This window comes from Pelophylax lessonae (genome assembly GCF_965119305.1).
Source record: "Pelophylax lessonae genome assembly, chromosome: 1".
Lineage (NCBI taxonomy): Eukaryota > Metazoa > Chordata > Amphibia > Anura > Ranidae > Pelophylax > Pelophylax lessonae.
Genome location: NC_138768.1, coordinates 547,112,944 through 547,137,167, shown reverse-complemented (window position 1 = coordinate 547,137,167; position 24,224 = coordinate 547,112,944). Strand labels below are relative to the sequence as shown.

Below are 24,224 nucleotides of genomic sequence, written 5' to 3'. Positions count from 1 at the left end.
TCTTAAAGTGATATTAAACTGCCTTAGTTACCTGCTCTGTTTTTACAGAGCAGCTTCGATCCTCTGTTTTTTCTGGTCCCCCACCGACACTCCTGGCTCCTCCCCCTCGAGCAGTGCTCCCCAGAGAAATCCACTTCCTCTGGGGTCACCACTGCATGCTTGATCCAGAGCCGCTGCTCTATGCATCCATAAGACTCGTAGAGCTGTTGCTCCCCCCCCTCCCCCTTTCTCTCCTCATTTTCTTACTGGCTGTGATTGATAGCAGTGGGTACCAATGGGCTCCCGCTGCCATCTCAGCCAGTGAGGAGGGAAAGTCCCCATACAGCCGAGGCTATCATGAACATTTCTGGATAGGATGGGGCTTAGGTAAGGATTGGGGGGGGCTTTATGTAAAACATTCATCCTTTAGAACCACTTTAATGAGACACAGTCACCTTGGCTAGGCAGAACAAGATGACAATGTCCCCGACTACTGTATACTCAACATAACTTGTTTCTTTGCAGCTGGAGAGAATACCCAACATTTTCAGATATAGGAAAGAATGTGACTTGCTCCTCTGTAATAGTGCCTAGGCTTGGTAGCCAGTTGGTAGCCCTGAAGGAGAGTGATGTCTAGGGGCTATTGGAGCTGCAGCTCTAGGCCCCTACCTTAGTATAGGCCCGGGCTGGCCAGATTCACTGTTACTGCTCTTTACTGTCACTTGCAAACACAGAAGTCTGGCTTCTGTGCTACAAGTGAAAGCACGTTTTCCCAGGCAGCTCCCTCCGAACTTCCCCACACAGCACGAAGGCCGGACACAGAGGGACAGTTGCTGATGCATGGATGTGTTTATGGGCTTCAGAGAGGGCATCCCATGTTGTATTAGGCCTGCGCAGCTGCCCCCCTCCTCCTCAGGGCGAATGCTGAGGCATGGCCCTTAAGGCCCTTCAAAATCCTCAGCACCAAGCCCATGATGCTCTTAATCTGGCCTTGACTACCCCGGGTCACCAACACAGTCAATCTCAGGGGTGTTCACATGCTGTAATTACGATACTTTGCTTCACAGCCATGGCATAAATGATCTCACCTGTTGCATTTAGCAGGCAGGTCCACCACTGACTGTGCCCCATTAAAGCGAATAGGGATGCACTGCAACCACCCTGCAACCATGTTCAGTGCACGCATTTACGGGGTTAAACCAGACAATGAAGATGCATTGTATTGTCTTTTCATCGCCTGTCAAACACCTCTGAAAAGTGGTCCAAATGTGGATCTAAAATAAATTGAAATAACATTTTTTGGCTCTTGTGACCATAGCCTAATCTGAGTTGTTAAAGCAGGGTGGTTTACTCATAATGTAGATATGAGCATGGTAAAACACACCCGAGTTGTCAATAATAATACATTTTTTTCTTCAGCTCAGAAAACAACAAAGCTCTCAGTCATTTACAAATGAACACGGGCGTACACAGGGGGTGTGCCAGGTTTACTACGTGCAGTGCAGATTCCCCCTACTGCCCAGGCTCCTCCCTGCCCACAGTGCTGCTGGCTTCCCACCTCTCCTCTCCCCCGCCTGCTGTGAAGGATATTTTAGGATGGACAGCAGGGGAAGGGGCTAGCAAATATGTAATTTATCAGCCCCTACCTTTTCTAAATTAACACTTTCACTCACTGTGTCCATTTATAATTGAATCACAGTAAACAGGAAACCACTCAGCATAGAGCACTTCCCATTCATTCACTGTCCAGTGCAGTTGAGGCTGCAGAGAAAGGCATATGTTTTTGAGCTTTGGGTGCATACCTGAATGTAATAGGCTGTGCAGACCTATGCAAATGAAATACGATTTTTTCTTTAGATTTTGTATTTTTTGAATGCAAAATGAACAAACAGCAAAATGTGATGAAGCACCCTCCTAGGTAGGGTCTAGGAAAAAGCATTTATATGGCCATGTCTGCTTATCAGGGGGGCCTGATCATTCAGCTAGGCTGTCATGTGTTTCCAGGGGTGTCTGTTGAGTCTGGAGGGTCTCCCCACTGTGTCCAATGAGGGCTCTCATTGGACAGTGCAGGAAACCTGGCCAATAGCACACCAGGGCTTGTATCTACTCCAGAGGGCAGAATCTGCCACAGTGCATCCTGGGAGGGGATACAAGTCTGAGGGGAGTACATGACAGGGCATCTTTGGCGTGAAGCGGTGTCCCAGGAGGAGGGTGTTGGCTGTCTCTCCTCCTGTTAGCGTGAGGAAAGGTGTCCTTGGCGGTCAGCCTAGAGGACAGAAGGTTGAGCTGAGCTGCAGAGAGGGATCCAGAGTGCTGTGGACCGAGTGGAGCTGCTGGGGCAGAAGTTTCCAGGAAAGCAGTGTTGTAAGTACTGTAAACTGTCCAGGGGTCTGCCTAGGATAGGGGACAACACCAGAAGGTCAGAGGGATCCAGGAGCCAGCTAACCAGGAGAAAGCTTAGAAAGGGGGTGCCTGAGTCTAAGCCCTGAAGAGAAGTGTGTGTGTAAAGAGGGTGCCGGTGCGGGCCATGAAGTGTTAAGCGCTGCAGCAGATGCACAAGTAGTTACCCTAAAGGAAAGTGGTAAGGGAGCTTCTACAAGGACTTTGTGCCCTAAGAAAGTGACAGGAGTCAGTTCAGTGCTAACAGACCGCAAGTCAGTGTTCATTAGCGCCAACCGGCGTTGACTGGCATTCAGCCAGTGTCAAGTCAGCATTTTTTCAGTTGTCCCCCTAATATTATGCATAGTTGAGCCAGAAGAGTATCCCACTCATCCCTTCTCCCATCCAAGTTCTCAATAAACCTAAAAACCCAAAGATACTGGACTGATTCTTGTCTCAGTGCTCACACTTGGAGAATATGCCTAATTGTGCTGCTGTTGTTAGCGGTAACCCTAGCGGACCCATATCAAGCAAAACGGCTGGGAATCCTGCTACAGTAAAAAATAGGCAAAGGGAGGAGGAAGAGGGAGAAGAAGCTGTTAAGGGGTAATTAGGATTACCTAAGTGTTACATTTTTTTTTTTTTTAACACTTGCTGAAAATAAATTATGTGCGGATAAAAGGACATTGGTCTGCATAGAAATAGTAAATAAAATACATAGTAATATTATTGTTACACAGTATTATGAAGTCTGCAGACAGTGATCGCAGGCTTTATATAGTTTCATAGTTACAGCTGGCTCAACCAATACAAAAAAAATAACAAATACAAAAAAAAATAGCAAAAAACAAAAAAACTGTAAAGAAAACACAACCATACAGTCCTATATACACCATCCTATACCCGCTGTTGATTCAGAGGAAGGCAAAAAAAACCCCAGCAAAGCATGATCCAATTTGCTACAGCAGGGGAAAAAATTCCTTCCTGATCCCCTGAGAGGCAAACGGACAGGGCCGGCCTTAGGTGTTCAGGCGCCCTGTGCGAGCTAATCCTGTGGCTAATCCTGTAGCGCCACCCCCTCCCTGCACGCATTTTCTTGCACTTTTTTTGCACTTTATTTGACTTTTCTTTTTTATGATCACTAATAACTTAGCCCCCCTTACATCAGAGACCCCCCACACAGAGTCCCCTTTACATCAGAGACCCCCACACAAAGCCCCCCTTAATTTAGAGCCCCCTACATCAGAGACCCCCCCCACACACAGAGCCCCCCTCACATCAGAGACCCCCCACACAAAGCCCCCCCACACAAAGCCCCCCTCACATCAGAGACCCCACACACAGGGCCCCCTTACATCAGCTGACGATCTCTCCTCTGGCGTCAGTGCAGGGAGGGAGGAGAGATCTGTCAGCGTGGAAGGATCGGAGGCTGAGCTGTGTGTAATACACAGCTCGCCTCACTGCATCAGTAGATGACGGAGGCACAGCCGCACAGCGGGAGGTGAGCGGCGGCCCGCGGCCTGTGTTAACCCTGTCCAGGCCGCGGTCGCCGCTCACCTTCCGCTGTGTGGCCTGAATCGCCTGATTTTCTGCGAGCTGTGATGGCCGCACGGCGCCCTTGTTGCCCGTGGCGCCCAGCTCGCACACCCCAAAGGCCAGCCCTGCAAACGGATATTACCTGGATCAACTTTACCTATAAATATTAATACCCACTTATATTATGTACAACTAGGAAATAATCCAGGCCTTTTTTATGGGTAACAACCCTTGTTGTAGGGGTTGCAACCAATTCCCTCATTCAGCCACAGGCCAAGGTGCAGAGCTCCTGCAAAATCTCAGAACAAAATAGAGTAGATTGACCAAAAATAATGGTATTAATATATTTGTATGTACTAGGGGTACTATTTTGTGAGAAATGGGCACCTGCAGAGGACATTTGGAAACACCAGCATTGCGGTTCAAGGTATTTTGTTCATTCTAAGTGTTTACAGAGCAGTTAAGGCTTGCACAGGTTTATTATCAGAAATGGTTGCTAGGAAACTAGCTGGATGGAAATGTACTGCTTGTGATGCAGCTGCATGACATGGTAAAGAAGAGAAATCAGCTGATGAGATCTGAGAAACATCACACGCCAAATATCTCATTGGTACCTGGGACAGCAGATACAAATTCCTGAACTGCCTGTATTCTATCTAGGGAAGCTGAGTACAAGAGAATGTTGGCTAATATATGCCTCCAACAACCTTTGCTCTGCACCTACTAGACAATCAATTCATTGTAGTACATGAAATTCCAAAAGTTTGGTAATAGATAAGAGCACACAAATGAACATTTCTAATGTGACTTTCACCAAGCATTTACTGGTGGTGAATCAATCACTATCATAAAACATGTACTTGGAAGATTCACTTAAAGGGAATGTTTGGTGAGGGCCAGATTTACGGCCCTTAAAGTGACCGTGTTAACAATAACAAAACTTAGTGATAAAGGAGCAGGAAGGTTTGGGACTTTAACCACTTCAGCCCCGAAAGGATTTACCCCCTTAATGACCAGGCCATTTTTTTATGATACAGCACTGCGTTACCCCTGCTATCGGTCCTGCGAATCAACGTACAGTTACATCGTTTCACGGGACAGAGCTGACCTGCAGCTGTTAACAACTGTGGCGGGCAGTTGTTAAGAGGTTAATAACACATAGTACATGTAGACATATCGCCGCACCACCGTGGTGTGGGTGGTGTTAATTGGTGACCTAGACCTCTCTCTAAAAATACATTGGTGGATTTTGATTGTAAAAGTGAGTAATTGATCCGATGGTAGTAATGGTGTAGCAATGAAAAGGGCTCTACACGTTTCATGGGTTCTTTCCACTCATCAGGGTACATATGCTTATGTCTGCAATAAAGTGCATATATATACTGTATGTAGTCTGATGTTTAATACAAATAAAAGGAAGAGAAGGAAGAGAGAAAGGGGGGGGGGGATCCCCCCTGGTTACTCACAGGTCAGCTAAAGGTTCCAAATGGGGTGCTGAAAGCCGAAGACATGGTGGGGAACTCATCTCCAGGAGCTGTGGCAGTGGCATGAAGACAACACATCCAATGGTGGATGGACTATTATGGGAGTGGGGTCCCCACTGAAAATCAAAAGTGGTGCTTTACGTGTCTCAAAGGACACTCTGTGGGGAATAATAAACTATATATCACTGCAAAAAGTGCATGTATGATGATGTGGTAAGGACTGAAGCCCAAAAACTTACTCTTACTGACACCATGTTTCATGTTTTCAGTCCTCAGACATAAAATATGAACAAAGCATCCCTCACCAGGTCTGCTATGATCTATGCGGTTGCTGGTTTACTTTGTCATTTTGGCAGCTAAAATCACCATTGCGGGTGCGTGGAAGTCCCCTTCTGTTTTCCATATGTCATCTGAAACATAAGGTACACTATATTACCAAAAGTTTTGGGACCTGCCTTTACACACACATGAACTTTAATGGCATCCCAGTCTTAGTCCGTAGGGTTCAATATTGAGTTGGCCTACCCTTTGCAGCTATAACAGCTTAAACTCTTCTGGGAAGGCTGTCCACAAGATTTAGGAGTATGTCTATGGGAATATTTGACCATTCTTCTAGAAGCGCATTTGTGAGGGCAGGCACTGATGTGGCTCGCAGTCTCCACTCTTATTCATCCCAAAGGTGATTTAAAGGGTTGAGGTCAGGACTGTGTGCAGGCCAGTGAAGTTCCTTCACCCCAAAATTACAACAAATGTTCCAGCGCTAGCACTGCGGCCCCTTTAGAGTAGGAATTCCAAACCAAATCTGTGCTGCTGTCAAATTGATTTATAATAACCAGCCAACAAATAACCAAAGGAGGTGAACAGCGCTAGCCAGATATTGGTGTTTTCAGAATGCTGATGAATAAGCCGATGGATATAAACAACAATTTATTGGAATATGTCAGAAATAAAATACAATAGGAGACACTAGGCCGATAAAAAATATTGCTGTGCCAGACCGGTGTGATCCGATGATGATCGGTGATGACTGCTGGGTCCACTGGGTGAAAACAGGCCGATCCCCTGTAGATGGAATGAGGTGTGGGGAGCCGTGTGCAAGCCAAATGCAAGCATGAGCCAGGCCGGCCCCGCAGCGCTCACAGCGTGATGTAACCGCAACCAGAGGCAAAGGCGTAAGTCTCAACCCGGAGCCATTAACCGGAAGGAACCATTAATCAGTTATAATTAAGCAAATTTAATTTCGTGAAAGGCGTCAACTATGTCTTGTCCCCTGTCTCTGATATTTTTTTCAACTATGGATTTTTGGATTCTTTAATAAATATTTTATTCATCTTCAAGTCAGAGTGCAGTTTTCTACTTCTAATGAATACAACCATTAACCAGCCTGGAACCCATGAAGGAGACATTGACGTGATGACATGTTTCGCGCGCATGCGCTTTGTCAAGTCCTTTGCAGCTATAACAGCTTAAACTCTTCTGGGAAGGCTGTCCACAAGATTTAGAAGTGTGTCTAAGGGGAATATTTGACCATCCTTCTAGAAGCGCATTTGTGAGGGCAGGCAGTGATGTGGTTGAGAGGGACTGGCTCGCAGTCTCCACTCCTATTCATCCCAAAGGTAATCTATAGGCTTGAGGTCAGGACTGTGTGCAGGCCAGTGAAGTTCCTTCACCCCAAATTTGCTCATCCATGTCTTTATGGACCTTGCTTTGTGCACCGGTGTGCAGTCATGTTGGAACAGGAAGAGACCATCCCCAAACAGTTCCCACAAAGTTAGGAACATGAAATTGTCCAAATTATCTTTGTATGTTGAGGCCTTAAAGCGGAGTTCCAGTCCCCTAAGTCAAAAATTTTTTTTTAATACTCTGCTGTAATTTGGTTCACTTTATATGCAACATTTAGATAGCATTTATAGTTTAGCCCTTTTAATGTATGCCTAAATAGAGTAAAACTACCTGGATCTCAGGGCCTGGAAGGATCCATGCACACTGTGGGCAACCAAAGCCCTCTTGTATCACTTTCTGGGAATTCATGCAGCTGGCTATCCAGCATGCACCTCCCAATCTCAGGCCTGTGCAGTAATGGCTTTGAGTAGCGCTCCTTCCTCCTGACACCTTGCCATAGCAAAAGCTGCGTTGGCGGAGGTCCCCCCCCCCCAGGTTGCTTTTGCAACTTACATTCAGTGGACATCACGGTCATTTGCGGTCGGGAAATAGCTTGAGATTTCGGTATTAGGCGACTCCCATGGACTCCTAGGATACATGACCCTGATATCCCAGGTGTCCATTGAAAGCAACTAATTACGTCATCGCCTAGGCGGCCAGAGCCGGAAGTGCTCCAGAAGATAATGAATTAAAGGTATTTAGGGGAAAAAAAAAGTTACCCTTTAACAACAAAATGGGGATGGGCATTGGATTTTTTATAAATGAAAAAAATGAGTGGAACTGCTTTAGGAGTTCCCTTCACTGGAACTAAGGGGCCAAGCACAAACCCTGAAAAATAACCCCACATCATAATTCCCCCTACACCAAATGATTTGAACCAGTGCACAAAGCAAGGTCCATAAGGACATGAATGAGAGAGTTTGGAGTGAAGGAACTTGACTGGCCTGCACAGAGTCCTGACTTCAACTTCAATAGAACACCTTTGGGATGAATTAGAGCAGAGACTGCAAGCCAGGCCTTCTTATGGTACATTGCTAGTGGCATCAATGATAAACAAGCGTTGTTTGACCAAATGTGGGAACCTTGGGCACTGCCTTCTTCTCAACTGTGATTGTATCATTTGGGTATACTAGGTCTTATGTGCTCTCCAATACTTTCTCGGTTTCTTCTTTTCTTTTCTTTTTTCTTCTTCAGGTTTCCTGCCAGAGCCTTCTTTCTTCTCTTTTTTCTGCCTTCTGGATTGATGTTATAGCCGTTATTGTCAGCCTTTTTTGCAAATACTGTGCTCTCGGTTGTGAGAAACATGATGGCTTCCAGTATGTGTTTTTTTCCTACTGTTTAGTAAGTACTTAACCACTTAAGCCCCAGCCCTATTTCGGACACTTTTTGTTTACAAGTTAAAACCAGTATTTTTTCCTAGAAAACTACTTAGAACTCCCAAACATTATATATATTTTTTTAGCAAAGACTCTGGAGAATAAAATGTCGGTCATTGCAAAATTTTTTGTCACACGGTATTTGCGCAGCGGTTTTTAAAACGCCATTTTTTTTGTATATTGTGAAAGATGATGTCACGCCGAGTAAATAGATACCCAACATGTTAAGGTTTAAAATTGCGCCCCCCCCCCGTGGGATGGCGACAATCTACGGTCAATAGAGATCTCAATCTGCGACGCTTTAAATTTATTTAACGGTTACCAGTTTAGAGTGTAGCTCTTTTTTTAAATTATTGCCCACGCTCTGGCGATCGCGGTGATACCTCACATGTGTGGTTTGAACAGCGATTTCATTCGCGGCTCGACTTGCGTATACGTTTTTTTTTGTGCGCGAGCTAATGGTGACGGGGCAGCTAAAATTATTTTTTTTTCCTATTTATTTTTTCTTTTTTTTAACTTTATTACAGGTTTTTTAAAAAAAAAAAATCTGATCACTTTTATTGCTGTCACAAGCAATGTAAACATCCCTTGTGACACCAATATGTAGTGACAGTTACACTTTATGGAGGGATCGAGGGTCTAAAAGACCCTAGACCCCTCCACTACACTTCCCTGTATGCAAAATGCCGAAAACGGCATTTTTGCATACAGCCGTTTTTCAAATCTGCCGCCTTTTGCAGCACAGTAACCTGGAAGTGACGTCATGGACGCCGCCTCCGGGTTACGTCATCGGAGACCCGATCGATGCAGTTTCCGGCATTCATCGGGACTCCATCCAGCCGGCGGGACGGGAGCCCCGAGCAAAGCCACGGAAGGCGGCGGGAGGGGGGGGGCGTCCCCTCCCGCTCACCCGGGTAACGATCGAGCGGCTCCCGAGCCACATCGGTCATTACCGACGGAAAGCCGACCGTCGGCTTTAAACCACGGTACCGGGATGATGCGTCTAACTAGAGGCATCATCCCGGTATAACCCCGCAAAGTTACCAGACGTACGGGTACGTTAGTATGCGGTAAGTGGTTAATATTATGTTGGCTATTTTATGTGGCTGACCATGTGTTAACTTTTCTTTATTTACTTTCTGGCTTTGTAAAACTTCAATAAACATTTTGAACTAAATATGAACAAAGATATCCCTCTATTATGTAAACGTGTGTCAATCCAGAGCACTGAGTGTAATTTCTGTCTGCTGCTTTGTTCTTCTGCTATTTGTACTTCTGACAAGTTTTCAGGACATTAAAAGAAAAAACGTGACAGAGGAGGGATCTCCAGCTGATTGACAGTCTCAGCTATATTTCTGTGTGCTGTGTGGAGGGAAGTGTGTCTCTTACCTCCAATCAGCTCTCAGAGCTCTCCCCACTGAGCTCTGCAGAGTGTAACTTAAGCTCTCTGCCCCCTGTTTTCTAACATACAAACTACTTACAATTGTAGGAAAACCTTACAAGATATACAAAGCATTACAGATATACATACAACACATGCACAAGTTACATAATCATACACTAAATAGTCACGTTGGTCAGGTTATAGTGACTTTATGATCGCTGTAGGCAACTAGTGCTCTAGGTTCTCAGGTTATGTTGTTGTGTAGATTCAGTGTCCTTCCCAGGTGAGGTTCCTTCTTTGGTTGTATTATTCTTATGGTTATTGACCCCCTCCCCTCTCTCAGCCTTTGCTGCTGGCCTTCTATTTGTCATGTTTTGATAGACATTCCCTCATGAGAGAATCCCTTTCTGCATCAGTTTCTATGAGCAAAACATTTCCCAATTGAAACTCTAGATGACACTGTTGTATCATATTCATATTCAATATGGTCAAACGGTTAAGCTATTGTTGAACCTTATTGACATAGCTTTGGACCCAATGTTTAAAATGACAATTTAAAACAATGGAAACAGCCAAAATGTGTAGATTGCCCAACCAACTCGTTAACATTTGCCCAATATACAACAATAGTATATATTTTCCCAATGTATTAGAGGACAGCATGTGTAAACATTTCCAATATCAATTACTGTATTTGAGAAATGTTCACGTAATGAAGCTGATGTTATATGTAAGTCTGAGAAAATCACCATATATATCTGTTTGCCAGATATGCCAATACCTTACTTCTTGCTGCTGCTGTTACACTGCATGCTTTTTACCACTACACATGTACCCTTGGCTGCCAATTCACCTACCATGCTTATCACCAAACATAGGGACTTGATAGAAATGACCTGGCAATGTTAGAATTTTGCACTGGTTTCCAGGTCATTGCCAGAATCATTTGCATCTTAAAAATGATGGTGCTGATGTAAATAATGCAGTGTAGCATACATGATGTAATTCTGCACACACTGCATTCTGCATTTGCTGAAGGGGAGGGAGAGCAGTGTGGAAACAAAGTAGACTGAGGGTCAGTTGCCACCAACATAGCAGGAAACATGTATCCCACTGTTACCCCCAGGCTTTCCTTCCGGTAGGATTGGGGACATTGAGAAGTAAAAAGGCTAATTAGACATACCTTCTAACTTTTTGAGATGGGAAAGAGGGACACCTATTAGCAAAATGTATAGGGCACACTGCCTGTTATGACCCCCTAAAAGGAGAATTATGCAAAAAAATGTTTAGTTAAGCCTCGTACACATGCAACGATTATCGGCCGACCGATCGGCCGTCTTTTGCCCAGTGTTGTTGGTTGAAATGTGCCTAGACTGCACACAAATTTTCTCGGCCAACAAAAACCAACTTCAGAAATGATGTCATGTGCTGCTTTACTTTCCGTGTGTTTTTTCTTCTCTGAGCATGCCCAGTCTTGCTCATCTGAATTTTGTCTGCCGAAATCTGTACTGACTGACGGAAAATCGGCCGTTCTGTTGACGGCCAACAAAAATTTTATAGCATGCACACCAGATTGTGTTCGGCCTAAAAGTCGGAGTCGGTTGTCGGAAGCATCATACTAACAAGCCGACAATCGGCCGATCGGACGTTGGCCGAAAATTGACGGCCAGCAATCGTTGCGTGTGTACGAGGCTTTAAACTCACCATTGTTTTGTTTTAACACTACTATTCTTTAATAGCTTTTGACATTTACAAATGTAGCAATTTAGAAATTGGATAAAAGGTTTGAAAGGATGAAAGGTTTAGTACTGGGAAACACAACATTTTTTGGAAGATAAAAAGTGCATGTTATATACAACTAAATAAATCAGATCAAAAATGAGGGACAGATGAGTGGAAAAGAGGGACAGAGGGACTTTTTTTTTTCCAAATCAGGAACAGTTGGGGGCTGTGTACACTGTGTATTTCTATGCATAGATGGTACTGGTGTGCTATGTACAGTATAAAAGGGTGGTGGGGGAAATTAATCATAGGGGGTGCTGAGTGCTGGACTGTATATACTTCTAAATCTTGCACTGTACATATTACCCACCTGATTCCTGCACCCCTCATGTATGTTATCCACCTCATACCCCTGCACCTGAAATCCATATGTAGGCTAAAATTGTAAGCCTCTCCTCCCCCAAGCGCAAGTTTGCCTCATCCAACATTTGCCATGACACGTTTAGTGCACCACGTTTAGCTACTTCCACCACGCTGCGCCCATTCTCAAGGATTAGTGTTTTTAACGTTTCCAGGTATGCTTAATGCTTTCCACTTTAAACTTGATACCTTTGTTTACTAACTTAAACTTAGGCCCCATGCACACGGGGCGTTTTTAACGCCGCTGTAAGCAGCGTCAGACGTTTTCCTCTTGCAGCCTAAAAACGCCCCTCCATGTTATTCTATGGCCTCATGCACACAAAGACGTTTTTAAGCTGTAAGTGGCCTAAGCGTTTTTCAGCTGCAACAAGAACCCACGGCCTGCGCGTTCTGAGGCCCAGCGTTAGAGCGTTAAAAGCGCTTGACGCTATTTAACGCTATTTAACGTTTTTATCAGCGTTTTCCAGCGTCCGGCGTTATTAAGCTGTAGAAATTTTCAGAAATGTGATTGGTCACTGTAATGGAGTAAAAACACAGGAAATGCATTTTTACATTTCCCAAGTGTCCTTTGCTCAGCCGTGTGGGTGGGTGGGTGTGTCTGTGTGGACATACAGGAGAGAGAGGGACAATGGCTGCTGATATAGGTCAGACAGAGCTTATCTCTGCAGTTGAGGCCCATCCAGAGCTGTGGGATGTCTCCCATCCCTTCTATAGTGACAGGATTAAAAAATCAAAAACCTGGATGGATATATCTGAAGCCCTAACACCAGGCTGGGACCGATTGAGCACCGCAGAGAAGAAGGAAAGAAGTAAGTTTTTCAGAAATGCATGACTTGTGTGCTGTATAATTACAAAGAATGCATATTTTAACCTTACTTCACTTTTCTTCTTAGGCAAAATTTTCCAAAAGAGGTGGAAGTCCCTGCGTGATCGGGTCAGGAGGGATCTGACAGAGGAGGAAAAAGCTAACACAAGTGGTGCAGCTGCCTCCCACAAAAGAAGACACGTGTACCACAACCACCTGGCATTCCTGCGTCAAGCAATGATAGCCAGCAGTAGAGAGTAAGTCGCACATACTGTATTTTTGACTTACATATAGGGGTGCTCAGAGCATCGTTTTCTGTGAATGTATTGCTATTCTGCAGCCATTTTCTTTTACATATTTTTCAGGACAACATCTAATATTGCGGACCTGACTCAGGATGCTAGTCAGGAGGTGGTTGAAGAACCAGAGGACAGACCCCCCAGTGCTGCCACTGAAAACAGTGACATGACGATCCAATCCAGTGGATCTCATGTCTGCGATGAATCCACAATACAGGTTAGTGTCTGTCTAGTCTGTCTGCCATTCTTTTCTTCATTGTATGTATGTGACAAACTGAACCTTTTTCTTTCTTAACAGGAATCCAGGGACCAGGAATGTGTTGTGGAAGAAATTCCCGATAGTGGTGTGGGGCGTGGCCGTGGCGAGGTACCCGTTCGTGGCAATGAGGTATGTGTGCGTGGCCGTGGCGCTGTGCGTGGCCGTGGCCGCAATCAGCGTCAGAGGGGTGGCGGTATTGTCCCTCAAAACGAGGACGGGGTGTTAGCGTTGCTGCAGGAAGTGCGGCAGGAGAGGCGCAGTGGGGATGTGTTCCTCGATCCTGGCAACTCACGCGCCGCCTTCTGCCGTGCTGCATACTACATCCTGGAGGACATTGGGGGACCTGAAGAAAAGCTTTGTATGGATCGTGTGCTCGCCATCATGACACAATATAGGCATGCAAAACTAAGTGGTGGCCCGCCACCATCAAACGATCCATTCAACACTTTTCTTGATCCCCCAATGCCCTCTGTGACCTCAGCAACGCTAACACCCCACTTTCAATACCGCCCCCCTCCGCAACGCCACCTACCTACCTTGTCCCCTCCGCAACGCCACCCAACACGTGTCTTGTCCACGCCCTCCTATTTCCCACCCCACTCCTCCATTGATTTCTCCCAACCACCTACCCAGTTCCCTCCCCCAAACTTACCTGGACCCCCTTACCACCATGAGGTTGCGCAGGAACGACATGTCCAAGCCACCCACTCGCATCCTGACATCAGCTATCCACGTTCAAAGTCACCGCGGTCAAGCCAGGACGATCAGTCAGGATACACCTACCAGCATTTGTGATTTTTTTCTTTTTTTTGTGTTTATTTGAATAAAAACCTTTTTTTGAAATGATATTTTGCCTCATTTTTTTTTAAAGTTGTATGTTGAAATAGAAGTACATCTGCACAGGCCATTGGGCTGGCACACACTTGCCACATGCAGAAGGAAACCCCCCTCCTTCTTCTGCATGTGGCAAGTGTATGCACAGGCCAGGGCTGGCACACACTTGCCACATGCAGAAGGAAACCCCCCTCCTTCTTCTGCATGTGGCAAGTGTATGCACAGGCCATTGGGCTGGCACACACTTGCCACATGCAGAAGGAAACCCCCCTCCTTCTTCTGCATGTGGCAAGTGTATGCACAAGCCATTGGGCTGGCACACACTTGCCACATGCAGAAGGAAACCCCCCTCCTTCTTCTGCATGTGGCAAGTGTATGCACAGGCCAGGGCTGGCACACACTTGCCACATGCAGAAGGAAACCCCCCTCCTTCTTCTGCATGTGGCAAGTGTATGCACAGGCCAGGGCTGGCACACACTTGCCACATGCAGAAGGAAACCCCCCTCCTTCTTCTGCATGTGGCAAGTGTATGCACAGGCCATTGGGCTGGCACACACTTGCCACATGCAACATTGAACTAGAACAATGGAAGAATGATAGACATCAAAAGAACTGACATACATGTTTAATAAAAGCTGTAGGTGAAGATATCACAAAGTTTACAAGATGAATGATTTTAGACAAAATTATCCTGCCATGCCACTTCCCCATCAGGCGAGACAAAGAAATCCGCAAACTTATCTCTGATGGTCATGACTCGTGCTGTTGTTCGTAAGTCCATAAACTGCACGCGGTGCATGGGGTTACGTGGCTCTGGTTCAACGCTGCTCCTGTCGCTTCTCCTTAGGAAATTGTGCAAAACACAGCAGGCCAGGACAACCTTGGTGGCATTGTCAACATCCAGTTGCATACATGACAGCAAAACCCTCCATTTTGCTGAGCACACACCAAACGCACACTCCACAACACGACGAGCTCGGCTCAGCCGATAATTGAATATACGTTTGGTGTGACTCAGTCCATAGCCACTGTATGGCCTCATCAGATTTTCTGCCAGTCCAAATGCTTCGTCGGCCACCATGACCAATGGCAAGCTTGGTTCCTCAGTACACGGTAGCGGCCTGCTTGTTGGTATGTTGAGTCGTCCTTCGTGTAGCCGACGTCCAAAGGCCGATTCTCGAAAGATGCGGGCATCACCCTGGCTGCCATATGCTCCTACATCAACAGCAAGGAATTGAAGATGGGCATCAGACAATGCCAGGAGTACCACAGAAAAATATTTCTTGTAGTTAAAGTATGCAGAGCCGGAATGGGGGGGCTTCTTCACCCTGATGTGTTTTCCATCAAGGGCACCGATACAGTTGGGGAACTGGGTTTTCTCCCAAAATTCGTCGACAACTGCTTCCCACATCTCTTCAGTCGGCTCCGGCATGACCACCTCCTTCAACTGCTCCCATATTGCCGCACATGTCTCCTTAACAATTTTGGCCACCGTGGAGACACCGAGCAGAAAATAGTGGTGTAAGGAGACAAAGCTTTGGCCAGTAGCAAGAAACCTAAAATAAAAATAAAAAATGATTACATATTACATCTATCTTTCAAAAATACATTGAAAATGTTTTAACTAGGACCTCACCACCTAACCCTCTTAACCCAAGTACTAACCCTATACAAAACACCCACAAATGATTTCACTTACCGAAGTGTCACAAGCAGCCTTTCCTCCGGTGACACACTGCTTCGCATGTTCGTGTCCATCCTGGATAGCCTTGGCCTGAGCTTCTCCAGCAGGTCATCGAAAAGCGGAACGGACATACGTGAGAAGTTGTACCACTTGTCCGGATACATGCGGAGTTGGGTGTACATGGTGGTAAAGTACCCCACGGACAGACGCTGGAAACAGGACAGGATGCACCCAGAACCTTCGCCGTATGCTCCTCTCATTCTCCTCCTCCAACTGTCTCCTTCTACGCATCCTTCTCAAGATGATGAGCAGGATCGCCTCATCAACCTTCTGCATAACAGGATCCATGACTCAGAAATGCAAAAAATACTCCGAAAATACAAGAAACACTCTCAACCGATCTGAAAATGCTCTCTCCTCTCTCTCTCTCCTACCAAAATGGCTTCCACACATTGCATTGTGGTTATTTTGGGTGTGGAAAATGGAGGAGGACTGATTTTTTAAAAAAACGCTATTTAGCGCTGACGCGGCTTAACGCGGCTTAACGCTCATTAACATAATTTGAGAAACGCTGTTTAACGCGCGTTTTTAACGCCGGTTTTTCCCGGCGTTATAACTAGCTTGGACGTACGTTTTTTTGAACGCCCCGTGTGCATGGGGCCTTAAAGTGCCATTAAATTCTCATTAATAAAAACTGTCTGTACATGCTGTTTTACCTGCTGGTCATACTCACGCTGTCACTATAAGATTTGTTTTCTGTATTCTACAAAAAACCTGGTTGATCCTTTTGTTCACTGTCCTTCCCTCCTTGTATTCTTGATGCAGCCTGAGATTGTGTAAACCAGTCGTTTCCACCTCTACTGAGCATGCTCCAGTTTCTCTTCTAAACTGTTAATTTCCTCTTTTTTCTTATTTGTGCAGGCCACCTGACTATAGATGTGGATGTATACACAGGGATAAAAGGCAGCCCACTGCCTCCCTCCTCCTCCATGCCCACTAAACAGCTAAACATTATGGAAGCGGGATATTACATGTAGATTGTTGGAGGCTTCACCTTCCTGTAATTGTAAGCATATACCAACAATAGACACAGGCTCACAGACTTGAGGGGCATGAAGTGGGCTGTGATAAGCAGACCCCCCCCCCCCATAGACAGCCAACACCGTGTTCTTGCACAAAAATAATAAGAATTTGTGTTCAAATACGTATTTGTATGTCAATTTAAATCAGTCATCTGATACTAACTTTGTATTTTCCCTTGTATTTCAAGGGCTGCTTTTTTGAACAAGTTGCCAGCTGCAGAGGACTAAAAAGCTCCTCCAGTCGATGTTTCCCTGCAGATGGACTAAGAAAGAGCTGGGTTACATGTATATTGATTATTGAAAAAAGGTACTTAGATGTTTGTTTTAATTAAAATAATTACAGTGTCATCATCCATTCACTGTACATAAAGAGAAGGGGTAAATTAAACAGTGTGTTCAATATCACTTTAATCACTAACTGTGTTTCTGCTTACTCCTGTACACTGCTACTAGCTGTTTGTGTCCTAAATCTGGCTATTAAATAAACTTAAACTTGCATGCTGTTTCACCTACTGGACTCTGAGTCTCATTTCAGATTGTGACATGCTAGCAAGAGTCAAATTGAAAGTATTTTTTTGACTACCCTTTGCCTATAGCATTCAGTCAGAATTACTGTTTAATTTCCCGACTTGAACTGAAAGACGTGACAGCTGAATGCTATTTGCCAAAAGCCAGATATTTTTGTTATAAAATACTTTCCAAAGGGAATGTTTCACTCTCATAATCTTCCCTCTTTATTCCAGGGGCAGGAAAGCTTTGTTTGATATGTCAGCATAGGTAATTTTTGCATAAATTGAATCCTTCCCGCAGAACACTGAATTTGACATATTTTTTCAGGCTGAAAAGTATTATACTGTACATTCTTAACACGACAGTTTTAAATAGTAAGAAATCCAGTTACACAATGATGATGCAAAAGTATCATTAAAGTGGTTGTAAACCCTCACATATACCCAGTAAAATGACTCGCCTTAGGTGATACAAAGATATTTAAAAAATCCTTCTACATAAGTTGTACCTGTTTATTAGCAGTCTTCTACAGAGGACATCCGTTGAAAGTCTATAATTTATATGGCTTGTCTGATCTGTCAGAAAATAGGTAAAATAATGCACAAGAGGGCACAAATGCCTAGTGTATTACCGCAAAAAACATTTATTAAAACACACAACAGTGTTATACTCACTATATTGGAATAAAATCAAGCTTATCAAGTAAACAGCTGCAGCAGGTGAGACAGGTGTCTGAGGAAGGAGGTCTGTCCCCTGAAATGCATGACATTTTCCACTGAGTGGCATTAGACAAGAGACCAATTTTGTGAGTATAACACTGTGTTTTAATAAATGTTTTTTGTGGTTAGATGTTTGCGCCCTCTTGTGTATGTTTTTACAGTATTCGGAAGACCAGTTTGAGGAGGGCTGCATCACTGAAACCATTCCACTCGGACCTGCCGCAAACTGGATGTGATGTCACTCAGAAACCTCTATGCATTTCACCAGGAAGTGGCGTCATCAGGAAGATGATACTTCCTGATGACGCCACTTCCTGGTGAAATGCATAGACGTTTCTTAGTGACATCACTTCCGGTTTGCGGCAGGTCAGAGTTGGGTGGAACCCATCTTGGAACACACGCCATCAGCAGAGCGGCGCTTCCTCATTCCTGAGTATTTTTGCCTACAGATAGTGCCATTGGAGGCTCCCCAAAATGTGAGTAAATGCTTTACCCTTGTTTATCAATTTTAATAAAGTACATTGCACAATGAAGGGCTTCTTTATACTTTTTTGAGAAACACCCATCATTGGACTGTATGAGATCCTGGCCTACCTCTAGGAGGAATTGTTTCCCAAAGTGAGGAATACTACAGGCACTATAGGTCTTAGAGGCCTGATTGCTTCTGGTGAGTGGCCACTGTTCACTAGGTGGTGGATCAGTTTTTTTTTTTTCACCAGCGTGGAAACAAAGAAAATACATCACTTAGCACAATTGTTTATGGACACAATTGTTTATGGACACTAATGATTGATCAATTTTGTTTACTTCTAATAATTTTTCGAAGAAACACTGAGCACCTATATCACTTTGTAGCAACGACATTGGGTGATTTTTTGTTTTTTCTGCACTTGTATTCAGCACCTTTATTGCATATATGGTTTATTGCACCAATGTTAATTTTGGCAGCAAATTTCAATTTAGTTTTAGTCTTAGTCTTAGGACTAAAATGGCATTTTAGTTTTAGTCCTATTTTAGTCTTCTGCAAGTGTTTTAGTTTTAGTCCTATTTAGTCGACTAAAACTCCAGTATATTTTAGTCGACTAAAACGCCCTACATTTTAGTCGACTAAAACTCATTTTAGTCATCTATAATCAAATGGGTGTAGTTCAATTTTAATTTGTAATGCATTATTTAAGCATTTCTCTACAATTTCCAAACTCATTATATACTACTGCTGGTCCTGGAGTGAAAAATCTAATATGTTATTATTTATGCTTTGAGCATGCACCAGTGTTAATTTTTGGCAGCAAATTTCGATTTAGTTTTAGTTATAGTCTTTTGACTAAAATGCCATTTTAGTTTTTGTCGTATTTTAGTCTTAAGACTAAAATGCCATTTTAGTTTTAGTCGTATTTTAGTCATCTGAATTGTGTTAGTCGACGAAAACGTTTTAGTCGGTTTTAGTCGACGAAATTAACACTATATTGCACATTATATGTATACAACGTAGTATACAACACACTGCATTTTTTACACCTCCTTGATGGAACATAAAATTCCTTCAGAACAATATTTATATTTGATTGCACTTGCACGTGTTAAATAACATTTTAACTTCCATAGCAAGGAATCTTTGTTCCTGTGTCCTGGAAAGTTTATTTGGTGCCCTGTCTGATAGAAGGACTAACAACTTGAATGAACAGACAGAAAAAGTGAGGTCAAACCAGACAAAGACACCTTCAGTAAGTTTTTTTGCCTTTGCTGTCTGCTGTCACCTCTTCTCTCCTGAGACCTGTTCGTTCATCTTAGTCAGTGAATCTTTATCTGAGGCGACATTCCTAGCTATGTCAAAATTCCAAGTACATAGAAGCTTGCTGATACTTTTCAGGTGCTAAATAGATGTCATACATATACAAAACTGTAATTCATTAAAAAAACTTTCAATTTTTCAAAAAATTATATTTAAACACTTTTTTCATAATAATTAAAAAAAATTACAAGCACCTTTCTCTAGGAAGCTTGTTCAAGGCATTGGTACATCAATAAACCTCATAATACAATTTCTTAGGATTTATAGCAAATTTTCACATAAAACCCTGGTTGCCCCATCCTTCATAATTTTACATATATTAGGTAGTCACTTTAGTCTTGCATACTGATTGTAGTGAAGGGTTCCAGGCAAATTTAACAGCATTTTCTGAGTCAGTTGACCTCAGAAACAAGGTAGTGTGAACAGCTGGAGAAATGTTAAAAGCATCCAATTCTCTAAGCCCCCCAGGAGAAAGTTCAGTAGGAGATAACATACAGATGAGTCTTAACCATCAGGATCTGACACAAATAAAAGGACTCTTTGATTACAATATACAGTAGATCTTTAGATATAGTATCCAGAGTCCTGCTAATAGCTAACCACTTTTAAAAAGTTCTGCTTTTTTACCCACAGCAATGGGGTAAATGTTTTTGCTCTAAGATCTTTTTATTTCTTTTTAAGTGACAGCCAAACCTTTTGTTCTCCACTCCTAAACCTCTCGCCACTCAGAACTCCTCATGTTATTTGGGGTAGTGATATAAGGGAAATCAACTGTCTAGGACCACATAGGACAGTGAATGATATTCATCACAAAGTTATACCAAATGCAGGTTAATCGAGTCAAATATGCAAGCATTTCAACAGCAGAGGTATGATCTGAACAGTTTTTTTTAGGGAAATTTGAGGCAAGCATCCCATATCTCTACTGGTTAGTATTATTGTACAGTTAAAGCGGAGTTCCACCCAAATTTTTTTTTTTAGATAAAAATACCCCTAGAACAGTCAGGGCGAGTGCATTTAAGCAATGAAAGCCTCTTAACTGTCCCCTGTTTAGCTTACCTGCAGGATGAAATCTTGTATCTTGTAAACTTCTTGTCCTGCGCTGCCATCGGTGCGGTGTGGGCAGCTGAAGCTGTAGTGTCCCTCTTCCTGGATGTCGGAGTCCCATGCCTGGTCACTTCCGGGGAAGGCGCGTCATCCCACAGCTGGTTCTGCGCATGCCCAGAAGCTGTTCTCATTCATTCAGCAGGGAATGACGCGCCTGAACCGGAAGTGATGAAGGACACTGGTGCAGGTGCATTGACTCCTGAGGAAGTGAAGTCGGCGGCCGCGGGCACAGAAGGAGGAAGTGACAGGAAGGTAAGTTAATTTTCACTAAAAATAAGGTAAGTGAAAAAAAATATAAATAATAATTATCCAATTCTTTTTCAGGATGTTTTAATGTAACTGATGCTGTAAACTTCAAAATTAGGATGGAACTCCACTTTAAATTGAGGACTAATGGATCTCCTAACAGCAGGATACCTTATTTCAACATTGCAGTGTTTGAGGACACCAGCCACTGGGACAATATCTTATCAAATATAGCTCTTATAGGTGGTTCTACGTAGGGGGAGATTAGAGATAATCAAGAATTTCCTTCTGGACAGTGTTGCTGGAGTTTGGGGTTTCCAGAGGAGCAGAATTGCTTTCCTGGTATAAAATATTAATAGGCCAAATAATTTTCTGGTCGGATTGGGGGCTCCCAAAAGCCAAAAAGACAAACCCCAGAATCTTGGGGGGATCAAGCTATCAGCCAAAAAATATATAATATATTAAACCACTTGAGTCTAGTAGTCGCTTATTTCAACCTCATGTCCAAAAATGTGAATAAAGTCCACTGTTGCACAGGGGAGTCTGCAGCAAGTGCTAGAAGAACTGGTCGAAATCTTTCCCAATCTTGCTGCTGGAAGGTAAGAACAATGCATAATTTTCCATTGCAAAATCCTGTCTTTGATTGAGATTTAATTGCGTGAACAGGTAATCCCAAAAATTGTCCAAGTCATCATTATCTACAGTTGTGACATCTTGTGACCATTACTCTCTGTACTCATTCATGACCAGAAGCACTGCATTTTGCAAAGCTTTATAGATATTTGAATGGACTTTGTGGTAAAGACTCAACTTGAAAGGATTCCAGCCTCGTGGTGGTCAGCCTTACTATTTGTGAGGTCAAAAGTGCAGGCCTAGTGCAGTTGGATATAATGAAACATGTAGCAGTTAGGAAGAGAATATTGAGATTTCCGTTCAGCAAAGGAGAGAAGTTTATCATTGACAAGCAGGTCCTTTATTTCCTTTAATGCCCAAATGACTGGCTCCAGAATCTTAAGTAGGCTGGGGAGGTTAGGATTATTCTACAAAGGAGTATGAGAAGATCATTGGTTATTAGAGGGTTTAAATGTGGGTTCTATACCACAGTTTAATTGTCATTATCATAGTATGAGTAAGGTGGTATGGTGTGTAGAAGTCTATATGCAAAAGCAGCAGCAGGGCCTCATAAAAGCCCAGGCTTGCTGCGCCACTAAAACCGAACAACATCCCCCAAACTGCTGTGATTGTCTTATTATAGCTAGACAAAGGCACTTGGAGTGAATAAGGGAATCCTTGCTGCTGAATAATTGCATAACAACACGGATGAGACTTCCCCACTGTCAGAATACACTGAGGAGTGCCAGCAGCACTGATTATTCGGGAAAAATTCATCAGCATACCGACTTCTGTAAAACCAGCCTGCCCATACATGGATCAAAATGTGGCCGGTCCCTGCTAAATCGGACAAATTTTAATCCATGTATGGCTGGCTTCATTTCGGGAGGTCTATTTTTGTGCAAGAATGTGGATATTTGTTTGTCAGGCTGTTTAAAAGGGGATAGTTGCATCCACACAAGGGCATTTTCAAAAGGAGAGGAAGTAACATACTCTTAAGTTTATTTTACCTTTGAGAGATAATAGAAACATCCTCCACCTTTGAAATGTAGCTTTAGTGAGGGATCGATATTGAATCAATATGGAGAACTAGTGATTTCCCCTAATTTTTTTTAAGGACAGAGAAAACAGAGAATTCCTTCAGTATTAATAGGGTCGTTTATGCACCTAGAGACCTTTCACTTTGAAGTCAGTTCAGAGTGCATCTACTATAGGCTCCATTATTAGAGAAAAAATAGGGGCAGCAGGGACATCACTGACTTGTGCCCCTCCCCACCTCCAAAGGGGCAGAGACTATATGTCCTAATTTATTTGAGGCTTGGGGCTCCAGTATAAAAGATTAATCCCCTGCATGAATTAGGGGCCTTAACCCATTCTCTGGAGGACCAAGTGCATGTACAGTGGGTATAGAGAAAAATCTCTCCCTTTAAAATAATCACATTTTGTTGCTTTGCAGCCTGAAATGAAGACAGACACGGTTTTTGCTTTATCCAGCTGTATTTACTGAATGCAACCTATAACATGAGACGTGAAAGATCTAACACAAACATGTCAGAAAAAAAAAAAATCAAAATCACGAGTTTGAAAAAAGATCCCCCTTGTGACAGTATTTTGTTGAACCACCTTTTGCTTTAATTACAGCCTTTAGTCTGTTGGGATATGTCTCTACTAACTTTGCACATCTAGAATTTGCAATATCTGCCCACTCTTCTTTGCAGAACTGCTAAAGCTCAGTTAAATTTGATAATGAAGGTTTGTGGACTACAGTCTTTAAGTCATTCCACAGATTTTCAATGAGATTTTGGTCTGGGCTCTTGTTTCTACTAAGAGACGAGTTTGATTATAACCAGGAAAAATAAAAAGGGTGAATCTCCCCTGTAAGGACTAAAACAATGATAAAACCTGACAGAGATTCAAAACTTTCCCCACACTATCCAGTTGTCTTTTGTTCCTTGGCTTCTAGTCTGCTGGAAGGACCCTGTTATTCAGCTGAAAGGACAGGCAAGTGAGTGGACATTTCTGGGTGGCTTCATTCACAGTCTCTCCTAGAGCCTTACTTGCTTGGAAGACCCTATTACCAGCACTTTTTGAACACGTTATGAACAAAGCCAGAATCGGTTTACTCGGCAGCCAGCGGCGCCAGATTTAAAAAATCCAAAATATTAAAAAATGCAGATTTTGGAGTATTGAATACTTTGAAGGGCAGAGGAGGGGTTTGGAGTCCTATAGACCCCAGATTCCTCCATAAAGAGTACCTGTCACTGCCTATTACTGTCACAGGGGAGGTTTACATTCCTTATGGCAGCAATAAAAGTGATCAGGATTTTTTTTAA

The 24,224-nt window shown here is 43.4% G+C and overlaps 1 pseudogene across 1 annotated transcript; it reads right to left on the bottom strand.

The window, feature by feature from the left end:
- Positions 1 to 14,815: 14,815 nt before the first annotated feature.
- On the bottom strand, positions 14,816 to 16,171 carry LOC309544264 (annotated as a pseudogene). The gene is made up of 2 exons: positions 15,839 to 16,171; positions 14,816 to 15,695 (listed from the first exon to the last, which is right to left on the bottom strand). The product of its transcript is annotated as an uncharacterized misc_RNA (transcript).
- Positions 16,172 to 24,224: the final 8,053 nt, after the last annotated feature.